A 19,572-nucleotide genomic window follows, 5' to 3' on the forward strand; every position below is an offset into this window, starting at 1 on the left:
CATGATGTGTCTGATGCTTCCCTCTTTCCTCTCTCTCCTGCCACCATAAGAAGATTGCCTTGTGGTTCCCCTTCACCTTTTGCCATGATTGTAAGTTTCCTGAGGCCTCCTCAGCCATGCAGAACTGTGAGTCAAGTAAGCCTCTTTCCTTTACAAATTGCCCAGTCTCAGGTAGTATCTTTATAGCGGTGTGAAAATGGACTAATCAGGGCTGTGCATAATTTGTCTTTACAAAACACATGTTGAAACTGCATGTGTTTCAAGTTCTTGAGGATACTATTAGTCTCATGTAAGAGAAGACTCAGCCAATAGTGACTAGACAAAATGAACATTTACTTTTCTTATTTAAAGGAAGTCTAAATATAAGTAGTTACAAAATTATAGTTCAACAATTTTATCAAGACCAAATTGTCTATCTTCCCATTCTTCCATCTCCAGTAATTTGATGCTATCTCCCATCGTAGACATGGGATAACAACTGCACATTTAGCAGCAGGTTTTTACATATCCATCTCCAAAGTTAGGCAACAAGAGGAGCAAAGGGACCCTCGTATTATCTACCTGATTTTCTGTATACAGTCAGAGGATGAAATCTTCCCAGTTGCTTCCTGAGTCCTGGGATATTCTACCTTTGTCTCATAATTCATAACCAGGTCCCATGATCACTTAAAATAAATCATTGGCAAAAGAAAATGCAACTACTAGTGCTAGCTTGGACTAGCCAAGATTTATCCTGTGGGACTGGGCACATTGCTGCTGAACAAAACTCAGCTTCTGTTAGGCAGGGAGAAGGAGTAATGGCTTTGGGTAGGTAATCAACAGTGACTGCCACGTGAGCAAATACTTTCCAGGTATTGTCTGGTTCTACCGCTCTACAAGTCATCAGGAAGGAACAGTAGAAAGCATAATCAAATACTATCAGGCCAGTTGCTAACAAGCATCCAGTTATTTAATGGCATCTGTTGATAGTCTGAGAAGTGAGGATATTAGTTCATGTGTTCAGTAGAAATATAGCTAAATCAACAAAGAGTGAGAGAGGTAAATGTTTAAGGAAAAATAAAGAATTATCTCAATCTTTTATTAAGAATGTATAGAAAACTGAGCTATGTAGTTATATATGTGATATAATAAGATATGAGTTTATATGAATAAATAATGTAATATATAATAATGATACCAATAACACCCACTGAACACTTTAGGCTAGGCATTATGTCAAGTGCTTGATATGCATATTGCTGTTTAATCTTCATAATTATCCTTTGAGATAGTGTGTCAGGCATCTATTCCTAAGACCACCCCAGGTTCAGTGACTTTCTAGAAGGACTCATAGAACTCAGAAGTTGTAATAGTTACAAATACAGTTTATTGTTGTGAAAGGATATACAGCAAAATCAGCAAAGGGAATAGGCACATGGGACTAAATCCAAAGGAAAGCAGCCTCAGGCTTCCAAGAGTCCTCTCCCAGTGGAGTTGCACAGAATGTGCCTAATTCCTCCAGCAATGAGTTGAGACAAGTGTGAAATGTTGTCTTTCAGCATGGCTCTCCTAGCCTAGGAGTCTAAGGGTTTTTGTTTTTATTTTTTATTTTTCCATAAATTATTGGGGTACAGGTGGTATTTGGTTACATGAGTAAGTTCTTTAGTGGTGATTTGTGGGATTTTGGTGCACCCATCACCTGAGCAGCATACATTGCACCGTATTTGTAGTTTTTTATCCCTCATCCCCTCCCACTCTTCCCCGCAGCTCCCCAAAGTCCATCATATAATTCTTATGCCTTTGTGTCCTCATAGCTTAGCTCCCACATATCAGTGAGAACATACAATGCTTGATTTTCCATTCCTGAGTTACTTCACTTAGAATAACAGTCTCTAATCTCATCCAGGTCACTGCAGATACTGTTACTTCATTCCTTTTTATGGCTGTGTAGTATTCCATCATATATATATCATATATATAAAATGTACATATATAATATATATGATATATTATGAATATAAATTTTGGAATTGTTTTTTTAATTCTGTGAATTAGAAATATATATATATATATATAAAATATGTATCTATCACAGTGTCTTTATCCATTCATTGATTGATGGGCATTTGGGTTAGTTTCGCGATTTTGCAATCGTAAATTGTGCTGCTATAAACATGCTTGTGCAAGTGTCTTTTGAATAATGACTTATTTTGCTCTGGGTAGATACTCAGTAGTGAAATTGCTGGATCAAATGGTAGTTCTACTTTTAGTTCCTTAAGGAATCTCCATATTGTTTTCCATAGCAGCTGTACTAGTTTACATTCCCACCAACAGCGTAGAAGTGTTCCCTGTTCACCACATCCATACTAACATCTACTGTTTTTTGATTTTTTGATTATGGCCATTCTTGCAGGAGTGAGGTGGTATCTCATTGTGGCTTTGATTCGCATTTCCCTGATCATTAGTAATGTTGAGAATTTTTTCATGTTTGTTGGCCGTTTGTGTATCTTCTTTTGAGAATTGTCTTATTCATATCTTCATTCTACTTTTTGATAAGATTGTTTGTTTTTTTCCTTAGTGATTTGTTTGAATTCATGGTATATTTTGGATATTAGTCCTTTGTCAGATGTATAGATTGTGAAGATTTTCTCCCACTTGTGAGTTGTCTGTTTACTCTGCTGACTGTTCTGTTTGCCACGCAAAGCTCTTTAGTTTAATTAGGTCCCAGCTATTTATGTTTGTTTTTATTATATTTGCTTTTGGGTTCTAGGTTATGAAACCCTTGCCTAAGCCAATGTCTAGAAGGGATTTTCCAATGTTATCTTCTAGAATTTTTATAGTTTCAGGTCTTAGGTTTAAGTACTTAATCCAATTTGAGTTGATTTTGCATAAGGTGAGAGATGAGGATCCAGTTTTATTTGCCTACATGTGGCTAGCTAATTATCCCAGCACCATTTGTTGAAAGAATGTCCTTTCCCCACTTTATGTTTGTGTTTACTTTGTCAAAGATCATTTGGCTGTAAGTATCTGGGTTTGTTTCTGGGTTCTCTCTTCTGTTCCATTGGTCTTTGCGCCTATTTTTATACCAGTACCATGTTGTTTTGGTAACTATGGCCTTACAGTATAGTTTGAAACCAGATAGTGTGATGCCTCCAGATTTGTTCTTTTTGCTTGGTCTTGCTTTGGCTCTGCAGGCTCTTTTTTGGTTCCATATGAATTTTGGAATTGTTTTTCTAATTCTGTGAAGAATCATGGTGGTATTTTGATGGGGATTGCATTGAATTTGTAGATTGCTTTTGGCAGTATGGTCATTTTCACAAAATTGATTCTACCTATCCATGAGCATGGGATATGTTTCCATTTGTTGATGTTGTCTATGATTTCTTTCAGTAGTGTGTTATAGTTTTCCTTATAGAGGTCTTTTGACTCCTTTGTTAGGCATATTCCTAAGTATTTTATTGTATTTTTTTGCAGCTATTGTAAAAGGGATTGTGTTCTTGATTTGATTCTCTGCTTGGTTGCTTTTGGTGTATGGAAGAGCTACTGATTTGTGTACATTCATCTTGTGTCTGGAAACTTTGCTGAATTCTTTTATCAGTTCTAGGAGCTTTCTGGAGGAGTCCTTAGGGTTTTCAAGGTAAGCGATCATATTGTTAGCAAACAGTGACAATTTGACTTTCTCTTTACTACTTTGAATGCCCTTTATTTCTTTCTCTTGTCTGATAGCTCTGGTCAGGACATCCAGTACTATGTTGAAGAGAAGTGGTGAGAGTGGGCATCCTTGCCTTGTTTCCATTCTCAGAGGGAGTGCTTTCAACTTTTACCATTCAGTATTAAGTTGGCTGTGAGTTTGTTTTAGATGGCTTTTATTACATTAAGGTATGTCCCTTGTATGCTGATTTTGTTGAGAGTTTTAACCATAAAGGGATGCTAGATTTTGTTGAATGCCTTTTCTGCATCTATTGAAGTGATCATGTAAGTTTTGTTTTTAATTCTGTTTATCTGTTGTATCAGATTCATTGACTCACATATGTTAAACCATCCCTGTATCCCTGGTATGAAACCCACTTTATCATGGCAGATTATCTTTTTTTTTTTTTTTTTTGATATGGAGTTTCACTCTTGTTGCCCAGGCTGGAGTGCAATGGCATGTCTCGGCTCACCACAACTTCCACCTCCCGGGTTCAAGCGATTCTTCTGCCTCAGCCTCCTGAGTAGCTGAGATTACAGGCATGCACCAACATGCCAATACAAAATAAATAATTTTGTATTTTTAGTAGAGACAGGGTTTCTCCATGTTGGTCTGGCTGGTCTCGAACTACCGACCTTAGGTAATCCACCCGCCTCAGCCTCCCAAAGTACTGGGATTACAAGTGTGAGCCACTGCGCCTGGCCGTAGATCTTTTTTATATATTGTTGGATTCAGTTAGCTAGTATTTTGTTAAGGATTTTATCACCTATGTTCATCAAGGATGTCGGTCTGTAGTTTTATTTCTTTCCTGTTTTTTTTTTTTTTTTTTTTTTTTTTTTTTTTTTTTTTTTTTGAGACAGAGTCTCGCTCTGTCGCCCAGGCTGGAGTGCAGTGGCGCTATCTTGGCTCACTGCAAGCTCTGCCTACCGGGTTCATGCCATTCTCCTGCCTCAGCCTCCCGAGTAGGTGGGACTACAGGTGCCCGCCACTATGCCTGGCTATTTATTTTGTATTTTTAGTAGAGATGGGGTTTCACCGTGTTAGCCAGGATGGTCTCAATCTCCTGACCTCGTGATCTACCTGCTTTGGCCTCCCAAAGTGCTGGGGTTACAGGTGTGAGCCACCGCGCCCAGCCTGTAGTTTTCTTTTTTGGTTATGTCCTTTCCTGATTTTGGCATTAGGGTAATGCTGACTTTATAGAATGAATTAGGGATGGTTCCTTCTTTCTTTATCTTGTGAAATAGTGTCAAAAGGATTGGGGACAATTTTTCTTTGAATGTCTGGTAGAATTCTGCTGTGAATCTGTCAGGTCCTGGGCTATTTGTTTGTTGGCAATTTTAAAATTGCCATTTCAATCTTGCTGCTCGTTACTGGTCTGTTCAAGGTATGTAATTCTTCCTAATTTAAGTTAGGAGGGTTGTATTTTTCCAGAAATGTATCCATCTATTCTAGATTTTCTAGTTTATGTGTGTAAAGGTGTTCATAGTGGCCTTGAACGATCTTTTATATTTCAGTGATGTCAGTTGTAATATCTCCTGTTTTGTTTCTTAGTGAGGTTATTTGGATTTTCTTTCTTCTTTACTTGGTTAATATTGCTAATGGTCTATCAATTGTATTTATCTTTTCAAAGAACCAGCTTTTTGATTCATTTATCTTTTGTGTTTTGTTTGTTTCGATTTCCTTTAGCTCTGCTCTGATCTTGGTTATTTCCTTTCTTTGCTGGGTTTGAGTTTGGTTTGTTGTGTTTCTCTAGTTTCTTGAGGTGTGACCTTAGAGTATCAGTTTGTGCTCTTTCAGTCTTTTTGATGTAGGTGTTTAGGGATATGAACTTTCCACTTAGCACTGCCTTTGCTGTATCCCAGAGGTTTTGATAAGTGGTATCATTATTGTCATTCAGTTCAAAGAATTTTTAAATTTCCATCTTAATATCATTTTTGACCCAGTGCTCATTAAGGAGCAGGCTATTTAATTTCCATGTATTTCCTGGCTTCTTTGAAGATTCCTTTTGGAGTTGATTTCCAGTTTTATTCCACTGTGGTCTGAGAGAGTGCTTGATATAATTTTAATTTTCTTAAATTTATTGAGGCTCATTTTATGGCCTATGATATGGTCTATCTTGGAGAAAGTTCTATGCGTTGTTGAATAGAATGTGTATTCTGCAGTTGTTGGATGAACTGTTCTCTATATATCTGTTAAGTCCATTTGGTCCAAGGTATAGTTTAAATTCATTGTTTCTTTGTTGACTTTCTGTCTTGATGACCTGTCTAGTGCTGTCAGTGGAATATTGACGTCCCCCACTATTGTGTTGTTGTCTATCTCATTTCTTAGGTCTATTAGTAATTGCTTTATAAATTTCGGAGCTCCAGTGTTAGGTGCATATATTTTCAGATTTGTGATTGTGGTATTTAGGGTTTAGGATTGTGATATTTTCCTGTTGGATAAGGCCTTTTACCATTATATAATGTTTCTTTTTGTCTCTTTTAACTGCTGTTGCTTTTAAGTTTGTTTTGTCTGATATAAGAATATTTATACCTGCTTACTTTTGTTGTCCATTTGCATGAAATGCCTTTTTTTACCCCTTTATTTTAAGTTTATGTGAGTCCGTATGTGTTAGCTGAGTCCCCTTAAGGCAGCAGACGGTTGGTTGGTGAGTTCTTATCCATTCTGCGGTTCTGTATCTTTTAAGTGGAGCATTTACATCATTTACATTCAATGTTAGTATTGAAATGAAACCACTGCTCAGTGAAATCAAAGAGGACACAAACAAATGGAAGAACATACCATGCTCATGGATAGGAAGAATCAATATCGTGAAAATGGCCATACTGCCCAAGGTAATTTATAGATTCAATGCCATCCCCATCAAGCTACCAACGAGTTTCTTCACAGAATTGGAAAAAACTGCTTTAAAGTTCATATGGAACCAAAAAAGAGCCCGCATCTCCAAGACAATCCTAAGTCAAAAGAACAAAGCTGGAGGCATCACGCTACCTGACTTCAAACTATACTACAAAGCTACAGTAACCAAAACAGCATGGTACTGGTACCAAAACAGAGATATAGACCAATGGAACAGAACAGAGTCCTCAGAAATAATACCACACATCTACAGCCATCTGATCTTTGACAAACCTGAGAGAAACAAGAAATGGGGAAAGGATTCCCTATTTAATAAATGGTGCTGGGAAAATTGGCTAGCCGTAAGTAGAAAGCTGAAACTGGATCCTTTCCTTACTCCTTATACGAAAATTAATTCAAGATGGATTAGAGACTTAAATGTTAGACCTAATACCATAAAAATCCTAGAGGAAAACCTAGGTAATACCATTCAGGACATAGGCATGGGCAAAGACTTCATGTCTCAAACACCAAAAGCAACGGCAGCAAAAGCCAAAATTGACAAATGGGATCTCATTAAACTAAAGAGCTTCTGCACAGCAAAAGAAACTACCATCAGAGTGAACAGGCAACCTACAGAATGGGAGAAAATTTTTGCAATCTACTCATCTGACAAAGGGCTAATATCCAGAACCTACAAAGAACTCAAACAAATTTACAAGAAAAAAACAAACAACCCCATCAAAAAGTGGGCAAAGGATATGAACAGACATTTCTCAAAAGAAGACATTCATACAGCCAACAGACACATGAAAAAATGCTCATCATCACTGGCCATCAGAGAAATGCAAATCAAAACCACAATGAGATACCATCTTACACCAGTTAGAATGGCGATCATTAAAAAGTCAGGAAACAACAGGTGCTGGAGAGGATGTGGAGAAATAGGAACACTTTTACACTGTTGGTGGGATTGTAAACTAGTTCAACCATTATGGAAAACAGTATGGCGATTCCTCAAGGATCTAGAACTAGATGTACCATATGACCCAGCCATCCCATTACTGGGTATATACCCAAAGGATTATAAATTATGCTGCTATAAAGACACATGCACACGTATGTTTATTGCGGCACTATTCACAATAGCAAAGACTTGGAATCAACCCAAATGTCCATCAGTGACAGATTGGATTAAGAAAATGTGGCACATATACACCATGGAATACTATGCAGCCATCAAAAAGGATGAGTTTGTGTCCTTTGTAGGGACATGGATGCAGCTGGAAACCATCATTCTTAGCAAACTATCACAAGAACAGAAAACCAAACACCGCGTGTTCTCACTCATAGGTGGGAACTGAACAATGAGATCACTCGGACTCAGGAAGGGGAACATCACACACCGGGGCCTATCATGGGGAGGGGGGAGGGGGGGGGGGGGGGGAGGGATTGCATTGGGAGTTATACCTGATGTAAATGACGAGTTGATGGGTGCAGCACACCAACAAGGCACAAGTATACATATGTAACAAACCTGCACGTTATGCACATGTACCCTACAACTTAAAGTATAATAATAATAAATAAATTTAAAAAAAAAAGTAAAAAAAAAAAAAAAAAGAAATGTGAGGCACCATTGCATTCATTGTGTTCTTTGTTGCCTGTATACTTTGGTGTTTTTTGTTTTTGCTTTTTAGCTTGTATTTTTGTTTTATAGGTGCTGTGTGATTTATGCTTTAAAAAGATTCTGTTTTGATGTGTTTCCAGGATTTCTTTCAAGATTTAGAGCTCCTTTTAGCAGTTCTTATAGTGGTGACGTGGTAATGGCAAATTCTCTCAGGATTTGTTTGTCTAAAAAAAAAGACTATCTTTCCTTCATATATGATGCTTAGTTTTTCTGGATACAAAATTCTTGACTGATAATTGTTTTGTTTGAGGAGGCTGAAGATAGGGCCCCAGTCCCTTCTAGCTTGTAGGGTTTCTGTTGAGAAATCTGCTGTTAATCTGATAGGTTTTCCTTTATAGGTTACCTGGTGCTTCTGTCTCACAGCTCTTAAGATTCTTTCCTTCGTCTTAACTTTGGATAACCTGATGACAATGTGCCTAGGTGAAGATCTTTTTGTGATGAATTTCCCAGGTGTTCTTTGTGCTTCTTATATTTGCATGTCTATGTCTCTAGCAAGGCTGAGGAAGTTTTCCTCAATTATTCCCCAAAATATGTTTCCCAAGCTTTTAGAATTGCCTTCTTCCTCAAGAACACTGCTTATTGTTACGTTTGGTTGTTTAGCATAATCCCAGACTTCTTGGAGGCTTTGTTCATATTTTCTCATTTTTTTTCTTTGTCTTTGTTGGACTGGGTTAATTTGATTACCATGTCATTGAGCTCTGAACTTCTTTCTTCTACTTGTTCAATTCTATTGCTGAGATTTTCCAGAGCATTTTGCATTTCTAAAAGTGTGTCCAAAATTTCCTGAATTTTTGATTGTTTTTCTTTAAACCATCTATTTCCTTGAGTATTTCTCTCTTCACTTCCTGTTTCATTTTTTGGATTTCCTGGCATTGCGCTTTGCCTTTCTCTGGTCCCTCCCTGATTAGCTTAATAACAAATCTCCAAATTCTTATTCAGGTAAATTAGGGATTTCTTCTTGGTTTGGATCCATTGCTGGTGAACTAATGTGATTTTTTGGGGGTGTTGAAGAGCCTTGTTTTGTCATATTACCTGGGTTGGTTTTCTGGTTCCTTCTTATTTGGGTAGGCTCTGTCAAAGAGAAAGTCTAGGACTGAAGGCTATTGTTCAGATTCTCCCACGGGTAGTTCCCTTGATGTAGTACTCGCCCCGTTTTTCCTACAGATGTGGCTTCCTGTGAGACGAACTGCAGTGATTGTTGTCTGTCTTCTGGGTCTAGCCACCTGGTAAATCTACGCAGTTCTGGGCTGGTACTGGGGGTTTTCTGCACAGTGTCCTGTTATGTGAACCATCTTTGGGTCTCTCAGCCGTGGATACCAGTCCCTGTTCTGGTGGAGGGGGTGGGGGGTGCAATGGACTCCATGAGGGTCCTTTGCTTTGGTGGTTCAATGCTGTTTTTGTGCTGGTTGGCCTTCTGCCAGGAGGTGGCATTTTCCAGAGCGCATCAGTTGTGGTAGTATGGGGAGGAACTGGTGGTGGGTGGGGCCCTAGAACTCTCAAGATTATATGCCCTTTGTCTTCCACGACCAGGGTGGGTAGGGAAGGACCATCAGGTGGGAGCTGGGCTAGGCATGTCTGAGTTCAGGCTCTCCTTGGGTGGGTCTTGCTGCAGCTACTGTCGGGGATGGGGGTGAGATTCCCAGGCCACTGGAATGTGTACCTAGGAGGATTATGGCTGCCTCTGCTGAGTCATGCAGGTTGCCTGGGAAGTAGGGGAGAGCCAGCAGTTACAGGCTTCACCCAGCTCCCATGCAAACTGAAGGTTCTGTCTCATTCCCCCCATGCCCCCACCACCAGATCCCCACTCAGTTCCAGGTGGAGAGCAATATGGGTTTGAAAACCTGCCTCAGGCTACCCACCTCCACGCTGGGAAAGAAAGGGGCTTGGGTCTTCCCTTGCCTTTGGAGTCTGCACACTGGATTTGTGCCCTCCCCTGAGTTCTGGCCAGGAGGCTTCTCACCCTGTTCTAATTGTTACAAAGTTCAACTAGAGATTTCCTTCTCCCTGTGTAGTTTTATCCCCTGCTCCTCTCCTGTTGGATCCTTGGGGTGACAGGCAGGAATGGCCTGCTAGGGGACCCAGCGAGCTCCCAGAGCCTTTCTGCTACTTCCTCTGCCCCTGAATTTCACTCAGCCCTCCAGATTGACTCAGCTGCAGGTAAAGTAAGAAACTTCTCCTGCAAACAGACCTTCAGCTTCTCCAGTCGGAGTGTGAGTTCAGGAAAGGAGGGTCTCCCTTTTCCACTTCCAAGGTTAGGGCACTCACAGTTTTGGGGGGTCTCCCAGGTCCTGTAGGAGCTGTCTGTTTTCTTCAGAGGGTCTGTGGGTCCTCTCAGGATTGCTGGTTTGTTCTTGCAGTTGATCTGGAGCTAAAATTCACAACGCAAGCCCTTGCACACTGCTCTGTCTGGAGCTGCAATCTAGTCGTGCCTCCCATCTGCCATGATTGAGTGAGTCTAGGGTTTTTATTGGGGATCTTTCACATAGGCACATGACTTGTACCATCGAAGCTGCAGGCTCCCAGAAGCAAGCATAAACCACGTTGCACAAGTATCCAGACAAACTGGTATAGTAGGCTCAAGAACCCATGTGAGAAAAATATTCTTAGTTCTTGGAAAATTCTAACAGTTTAATTCCCAGAAGCTGGTCAAAGAGCAGTCATGAAAACAGGCCTTTCTTGGGAATGTGCAAGGTTTGAACAATTCAGCCCTGCTGGGTTAACTCTTTTCTGCGCAGGTAAATGTTGTTGCTATACCCATTTTACAGATGAGGGAGCAGAGACTTAAAAAAGTTTAGTGACTTACTGCAAATGTAGTGAGAAAATGATAGAGGCAGGATTCAGTCCAACCTTACCTGGCCTTATCCAAACCTGAGCTTGTAACTCCAAAGTCCATACTTTTCCCTAAACATGGGCATATGTGGCCTCTTTCCATAAATTTAGAAAAACATTTTTGAGTTAAAAACCTCACAAAGTTAGAAATTTCAAAATGGTAGAGCCAAAAAAGAGGGATAATGTAATTTATGTTTGTTTAGTTGAAAAATAGTTTCTGTTTTGTTAAAGCACTGGCATGTACCTGGTAAGTCATTCTTGGTCTTGGACATGTTCTTAGAGTCCTTAGAAAGATCTTGAGATTATGTAACAGCCATTACTGAATTTGTCATGTCCATCTGTTTATGTTTATGTCTCTACCATAAAATTATTAGGGTACAGTACTTCTAGGAATGAAAAGATGTGATATCACCTGCCACTTGGCACATCTCCACATCACATCTCTGGAGTCTGTGGTTGCTTGGCCTTGTGTGGGCAAAGCTGTCAGCCCATAGACATAGCTGGCTAAAATTCTATATGGTTTTATTTCTTTCTAATAAAACTGTAAGTGGCTTTGTTTCTTTCTGATCAGATATTCGTTTACATAGAGGAGGATAGTTAAAGCATGGACATAAGACAGACAATATTACCAATGGGAAAGAGCCAGAGAGAAGACTCAGTTTTCAAGCCAGTTTTAAGTCTTGACTAATTTTATGACTTCAGGCAAGTCACTTACCTTTTCTGAGTGTGAGGTTCCTATCTATAAAATGAAAAATGCTAATGCCTACCTACTAGGTTGTTACAAAGACCACATGAGATAATGTGTTAAAGTAACTAGTTCAATACCCAGCACATGATAGGCACCTACATAAGACAAAGTCTTTAGCTCAGTGCCTAGTACATGGGTGTTACTCCAGAAATATCAGCTGAATCTGAATTTGAGTTCCTTCAGAGCAGGCACTCAATTCATCATTGCTGTTTGAACATACGTGTCGATACATGAATGGTTATGGTTAACTTAGTGGTCTGTATGTAGGGCAACACTTATATGTTAAATCCTCTAGTAATAGATAAGTGAGATAAGCCAAATATTTAGAGTATGAGTATTTGTCACACAGGTTGTGAGAATGGGAGAGTTAATGGTTCTTAGGTGGAACATGATGTTTACAGACAGTTTTAACTCTGAATATAGGAGGAGCTAGATCAGAACAATCTTCTCAATTTATATCATAATACAAGTTCTTTGTTGCAGCAGAATCTACCCTCGATTCAATGGTTCATTTGTTAGTTTACTACTGCTATTAAATTTGTGTTCAAAAGAACTCACGTATTTCAACATTTTAGCTTCCGGCTCTTATTACTAATTATTTACATCAGTGGTAATGGAGACTCTTGGAGAGGTAGAGAGAAGAACAAGAAGGCTCCAGGTAATGGAGACACACTCAAGGCAACTGATTGTTATGTCCTTTTTCAACCCAGCTTTGTGATTGTATCACCTTTGGCTAAAACCACATCCTGAAACATGACTGTGCCTCTTTGTGTTGCCTCAAGCATGTTTGCCCTACAATGTGAGATCTTTTGCCCTTTCCAGGGAAGGATACTTAAGTCCAGTCCTGATAATAAGGCAGAGTGACTCCAGGGAAAAATGCCTGGTGTCTGGTCTCTGCTCTGTTGGGTTTATGACGAAAAACTGCAAATCAAAAAGTTTTATGTACAATAATGGTGCTTTTAAAGTCTGAGAGTGCTACATAAATATACATTCCTTGTTAAAAAAAATAGTAAATTATCTTTAGCAGTTTGCTAGTATATTAAACTTTCCACCTCATACAAATATGATATTTTAGTAAACAGTTATAGTATATACATGACAAAATCTGAATTAAACAGTGTTTTTTGTTTTCTGTCTTGTGTACATATAGTACGACCCAGAATACAAACAGCTGCAGAACATGAGTGTGACAATACTCAGCATGTAGGTATTAGGGACCCATCACTGTTTGAAAGGTGATAGTTGGTGATACTGTTCTTTCTTTCTTTGTTTTTTGTTTTTGTTTTTTTTTTTTTTTTTTTGAGAAAGAGTGTGTCTCGCCCTGTCACCCAGGCTGGAGTACAGTGGCATGATCTCAGCTCACTGCAACCTCTGCCTCCCAGGTTCAAATAATTCTCCTGCCTCAGCCTCCTGAGTAGCTGGGATTACAGGTGCCGGCTACTATGCCCAGCTAATTTTTATATTTTTAGTAGAGATGGGGGTTTCGCCATCTTGGCCAGGCTGGTCTCGAATTCCTGACCTCAAGTTATCCACCCACTTCGGCCTCCCAAAGTGCTGGGATTATAAGCATAAGCCGTAGCTTCCAGCCAATACTGTTCTTCTTTGTGACTTTGAATCACTAAGTTTCTTCTGTTTGTGTAGCTATGACACATGGCATCCCTCCTGCCCCTACAAATTGATTTCTACTCCTTTACTGAATACCAGTGGTCCTGGACTCATAAATCTACAAAGCGGAATCCATAAGAAATCAGAATAAAAGATAATACCTATTTTTAAAAAATTTCCACAGATGGATAGAATACTAATTCTCCATTTCCTCTCTGCCTTTCACCTTCTATTCTTTTCTTTCTGCTACCCACCCTTTTTTTGGTTTTGTTTTGTTTTGAGATGGAGTCTTGCTCTGTCACCCAGGCTGGAGTGCAGTGGCACAAACTCAGCTTACTGCAACTTCCTCCTCCCAGGTTCAAGCGATTCTCCTGCCGCAGCCTCCTGAGTAGCTGGGATTACATGTACCCGCCACCATGCCCGGCTAATTTTTTGTATTTTTGGTAAAGACAGTTTTTCACTGTGTTAGCCAGAATGGTCTCGATCTCCTGACCTCATGATCTGCCCACCTCGGTCTCCCAAAGTGCTGAGATTACACACATGAGCCACCACCCACCCGGCCCCCATCCATTTTTTTTTTTTTTAAATAAAAAACATTTTGAAGATATTGTAGAGTCTGTTCTCACACTGTTGTAAAGAACTACCTGACCTGGATAATTTATGAAGAAAGAGGTTTGATTGACTCACAGTCCATAGGCTGTACAGGAAGCATGGCTGGAAGGTCTCAGGAAACTTACAGTCATGGCAGAAGGTAAAGGGGAAGCAAGCACGTCTCACCATGGTGGAACGAGTAGACAGAGTGAAGTGGGGGAAGTGCTACACACCCTTAAACATTTATTAGATCTCATGAGAACTTACTATCACAAGAGCAAGGGATAAATCTGTCCCTGTGATCCAATTACCTCCCACCAGATCCCTTCTCCAACATTGGGGATTACAATTTGACATGAGATTTGAGTGGGAACACAGAGCCAAACTGTATCAGATATTTTCTGCTGTAAGTGTCTGCGTGTACCATACCCAGGGTTCTCAGTTTTAGATAACGTAATTGACTCCAGTTAACTCAGGTTAAAAAAAAGAACCTGTATGAGATAACTCTCAGCCTGGAGGACTAGTCTCTGGCAAGAATTCAGGGAGACAAAATGTGGCTAAGATCTTCGTGTGGGAAGAGTCCACCCTTCTCTGGGAGCAGACAGATCTTCTGCCCCTTAGGATTCCATATTGGGAGTTGGGACCTGTGCCTACCATCTTTCCAGGAATTTTCTCCAAGTGAACAGGACATTTCATAACTGTTTGCCAAAATGAAACATGTTCATTATAATGGATATCAATGAAACTTTCACTCTGATATGAACCACATCTTTGTTTTCCAAAGTTTTAGAAACAGAGAGTGTATGTTCTTGTAAACTAATTGGTCTAGGGAAAATACCTCTTTGAGAGGACATAATTAACTCTCCCTACCCAGATGTCTTAAAATCCATGGAGGTTTGTCTTAAAAAGAATTGCTGCAGCCGAGAATAGGATACTGTCTTAGTCTGTTTTGTGAAACTGTAACAGAATACCTGAGATTGGATAATTTAATGAACAGAAATTTATTGGTTCATAGTTCTTGAGTTGGGAAGTCCCAGATTGAGCCACTGGTATCTATCAGGGACCTTCTTGCTGTGTCATCTCATGGTGGAAGGCATCGGATATCAAAGGGGCAAAAAGAGGATGGGAGAGAGGAAAGGCGGCTGACCTTGTTCTTTTATAAGGAACCTACTTCCGCATTGATAGCATTCATCTATTCATAAGTGCAGAGCCCTCATGTCCTAATTACCTCTCATTAGGACCTACCTCCCAACAAACACTGTTGCATTAAAGGTTAAGTTTCCAACATATACCTTCTGAGGGGTACATTCAAACCTTAGCAGATACCAAGGGGCAACTCACAACTAACAAGACTTGGATAATGGTAGATGCCTAAGTGCTTACTGTGTAATTAGCAATTTCACTTGTTCTAAAGAAGCATTTCTCAAGAGGCAGCTGCAGTCCATCTTCATCAAAATCGTTAAAAATGAAGATTGTTGAGGATCCCTCCAGGACTTCAGAATTAGAAATTTTGAGAGGAGCTCTTGAAGTCAGCAATTTTTATAAATCCCCAGATGAACTTTAAACCCACTAAAGTTTGAGAAACACCAGAAATGTAAAGGAATGCAGGTCTATTAAAAATTGCTAAAGCTCTTATTAAAATCACTTATTTTCAGCCTGTTCTTTCCCTGCTTAAAATAATCATTGTATGTATTTTTAATAAATATTGCATTTATAATTACAAAGAAAGATGCTATTCTAAGGCTTAATGAATTAAAAAAAAAAAAAAAACCAGGTTGTTGCAGCTGAGTGGGTTTCTTTACAGAGGTGGATATTTCTAAAGTGTTAGGTGGCTATTTGGGTGAAAGATCAACAAGCACCCTGGAAACTTTTGGAAGGTGAGCAGGCGTGGAATTTCTGGAAGAAAGGGAACATTTTCTGACAGTGGTTGGTCAATGCAGAACTTTCAGATAATGATGGATTGGCAGTCCAAGGGCTACCTAAGCTAAGTGTCACCAAAGTGCCTTTGGCCTGTTTGACTTGCTTAGTGTATAGTAGCTTCTCAGTTTGGAAAAAACTGAAGGCTGCTTCAATTTATTTACAAATGTGTTGTTCAGAACTGGTGCCACTATTGTGAGTGTTCACCTAGTAGATCTTAGAGCCTCATTGGTATCAGAGTTACCTACATTCTCTACTTCTTGTTGGTACATGAAACATTAAAATGAGGGCTTCAAGGTCACTTTAGAGGAGAAAATTCCCTCAAATCAACTCCCCTCTTTCCATAGCTTGAAATCTCTCAGTATGAGCCCAACATGTACATCTAAATCCTGCTGCTCCACCCCTTCTTCCCTACTTACTATGTCATGGGGTTTTAAACCCTTGGAGTTGGGCACACCTGCACACAAACCCTGTTTCCATCACCTGTGGTCTGCAAGGTTGGCTCAGTTTTTGTGGGTCTTAAGCTTATACAAGTTTTGAAATACTCTTTAAAAAATAGATAAGAAAATGTATGCCCACGCAAACATGTTTCTAAGAACCCTTTCTAGAACCTTGGAAAAGCCTATGCTAGTGGAGGACCTGTAGCCTAAGCTACCAGGGGTAAGTTACCTGATACTCTACATTATAGATACATATATAAAAATATAAGTATACATACATACCTACATACATACCCCTCAGAGAACTATGGGAATTGACAGAGATGATATATACCGGCTCAGAGCAAGTTTTCAATAAATTGCAGCTATTGTGGTTAAGGCCCACAGAGATTGGTTCAAATAAAATGGTTGAAAATTATCAACTCAAATAAGGAAGTATTAAAAGCAGCATGCAATTTCTTGTAAGAACTCATAAGCAAAAACTAGATGCATGCAATTATAACAGTAGAATACAAATAATCAATATAGACATTCTAATAGTTCACTACATAAGTGATTTCAACATAGTGGTTAAGATCTTGAACATGAAGTGGACTATCTGTGTTCACTTCCTGGCCCCGTCATTGACAGACCCAGGATAAACTAGTTAATCCCACTGTGATTCATTTCCCCTTGATTTCTAAAGAGGAGAGAGCATGCTGCTTGTCATGCAGGGCTGAGGATTGACTGGAGTAATGTGTGCAGAACATTCAGTGTAGTGCCTGGCACATAGTAAGTATTCACTGAGTGGTAGCTGTTGGCAGTCTTAGAATCACAATAACATTTGATGATACTCTGATCTCTCGGAAAAGCAATAATTATTTTTTTCCCAAAAGTGACTCAAATAAGAAGCTTCTGAGAAGGAAGAGCTTAACTCTGGTATCAAAAACAGTTAGTTGCACTGAAAATAATAAAAGGTTGGGGGAAATTCTCTCTTTTCTGTGCTTCTCTGAGGTTGCATATATCCTTTTATTACAAAATGTCTTAGAGGTACTGCAATTACTTGTTAATTTATCTGCTTGCCCTGTTTGATTACAAATACCTAGAAAGCAGTTCCATTAGACTTTGTAGCTTTTCTGCCTAGCATGGAGTCTGGCATTGAGATGGCACATCATAACTATCTGTTGAATGAAAGATTGAATGGATGGTCAAATTCCTGTTTCTTCTGGCATTTTCTCCCAGGTTATCTGGGAGATTTTCAATCTTCTCCACTCTGCTCTGAACTCCCACTTCAGCTCTGGGAGAGTCTCCTTGTCGGATGCATCTGTTTCAGCCTACTTACTGGATGACATGGTTCATTCCAGAAGGACATAGGGTACTTGCGTTTTGAAGATGCTGGTTATGCCAGATTCTCCTTGATCATGAAGACTCAGCATATTGGGACAGTCAATCCACTGAGGCTAAAGTTCATTATCATAGTGAATATTTTAAGTGTGATTGAGAAGATTATTTCTACATAAGCAGCATTTTGCAGGAGTTAGTTACTGGGAGGATGGATTAGTTCAGTGTTTGCTTTTGGATTTTGTGATGGTTTGGGTACTTTCCCTGGTGATGATCCTTGTTACTGTTAAACGTTTTCTGTTATTATTTTTATGCAGTCTGTGGATAACGTTAGTGAAGAACATCTTAAACTTCTGTCATAATTAGTAGGCTGTGTTCCTGTCAATAGTGGCCCTCATGCTCCCCATTCTGGTGGAATATTAATATTTGATTATGAAAGAGATTTGAAATAACTCTGGCATGCTGGGAATGGCACTAAGGATCTTAGGTGAAATCCACATTCCCAACAGAGAGATTCTTTTCCCAGATTTAAATGTCCTTTAATGTTTTAGTCATTTTGAACTGTGTGTTCATTCCATTTAGCTTATTTTTGTGTGTGAAGGAAACCAAAAGAATATGGGAGACTCTGCTAATATTTACAAATGGGTTTTAGTTCCCCTACTGGTGTGTACTTCTCAGGGCTCTTTAAGGCTATACTTACAATGAGATCTTAAGTGTGTGTGATGATTTTCAAAAGGCAGTGAGAGAGACTTCCATCTATGGGGTGTCTGGATGGTTCCGTTTATGCTGAACTTTTCCACTTTCGTGAGTTTAGAAAAACGGCAGGCCTGTGGAGTCATTTAACGTGTTTTGCCCATTTAAAGCAAATACATTTCAGCATTTATAGACAATATTTCTGGGTGCTCTTTTATCCTCTCTTGAAGGCTATAGGTTGCAATGAGCATCTTGGCTCTCTGCCTCATTTTCCAACTGGCCCCTCCTCTTCTCATGTGTGCTTTCTTTTCTTATGGCTGGAGCCAGCTGACCCAGAGATGTAGGTGGATCTAGGCTCTAGTCTCTTAAGAGTACAATTAGGGTGACCAGATGTTTTAGGACTGAGGGGTTTCTAGGCCCTGAACTTTCAGTGCTAAAGTCGGGAAATTCCTGGGAAAACTAGGATAGTTGGTCACCCAACTTTTATGGTTGTCAGGGGATCTTAAAAATTCCTAATTCAGGAATTAATCCACTCTGGTGACTGGCCATTAAGTCTGTCGTCCTGAATGATTGCTTACACATTGAATTTTGCCTTGTTCCTAAGGCCAACACCTCACCTTGCACCCACATCCAGTAGAAAGATTTTGGTCATACTTCTTTAAGATGGAGCTCCTCTTTTGTTTATCTGCCTAGTACTCCAGATCCTCTTAGCCTGGTCCTGCCATGTTAGCTCAGATTTGCTCAGTGCTTTGAGTCCTGCCTTTGGTCCCTAGCTTATCTCTCTGCCTAATGTGGCCTGCTAGCTCCCTGGTGCTAAGATATCACCTTCAAACCGATTACTTATGCTCAACTAAAGTCTAGACTAGCACCCAGAGCAGTGGTTCTCAAGGTGTGATCCTGGGACCAGCAGCATCAGCATCACATGGGAATGTGTTAGAAATGCAAATTCTAGACCCCTCTCTAGACCTACTGAATCAGGAACTCTGGAGGTGGTGCCCAGCAATTTGTGTTTTAACAAGCCATCCAGGGGCTGTAATACACATTCAAGTTTGAGAGCCTCTTGCTAGGTCATGTACTGTGCCTCCCCAGCTAGACTTCAAAGCCTGAAGCCAAGCCTACCCACCTTCATGGATCTTTATTGTCTCATTCCCTGCTGGCCTGGCCGATCTTCCTAACCAACCTGAATCTCCCATTCCTACGTAGATTTTCAAAGCACTGTTTATTGCCACTG

The 19,572-nt window shown here is 39.7% G+C and overlaps 1 protein-coding gene across 1 annotated transcript in view; it reads left to right on the forward strand.

Annotated features, from left to right (window-relative positions):
- The window catches only part of N6AMT1 (N-6 adenine-specific DNA methyltransferase 1), a 348,457-nt gene that overhangs the window by 46,186 nt on the left and 282,699 nt on the right, over positions 1–19,572 (forward strand). Inside the window, exon 7 of the transcript XR_007724273.1 lies at positions 51–135. The gene's annotated coding sequence lies outside the window, so the exon portion shown is untranslated. The remainder of the gene's footprint in view (positions 1–50; positions 136–19,572) is intronic.

Source organism: Macaca thibetana, chromosome 3 (assembly GCF_024542745.1).
Source record: "Macaca thibetana thibetana isolate TM-01 chromosome 3, ASM2454274v1, whole genome shotgun sequence".
NCBI lineage: Eukaryota > Metazoa > Chordata > Mammalia > Primates > Cercopithecidae > Macaca > Macaca thibetana.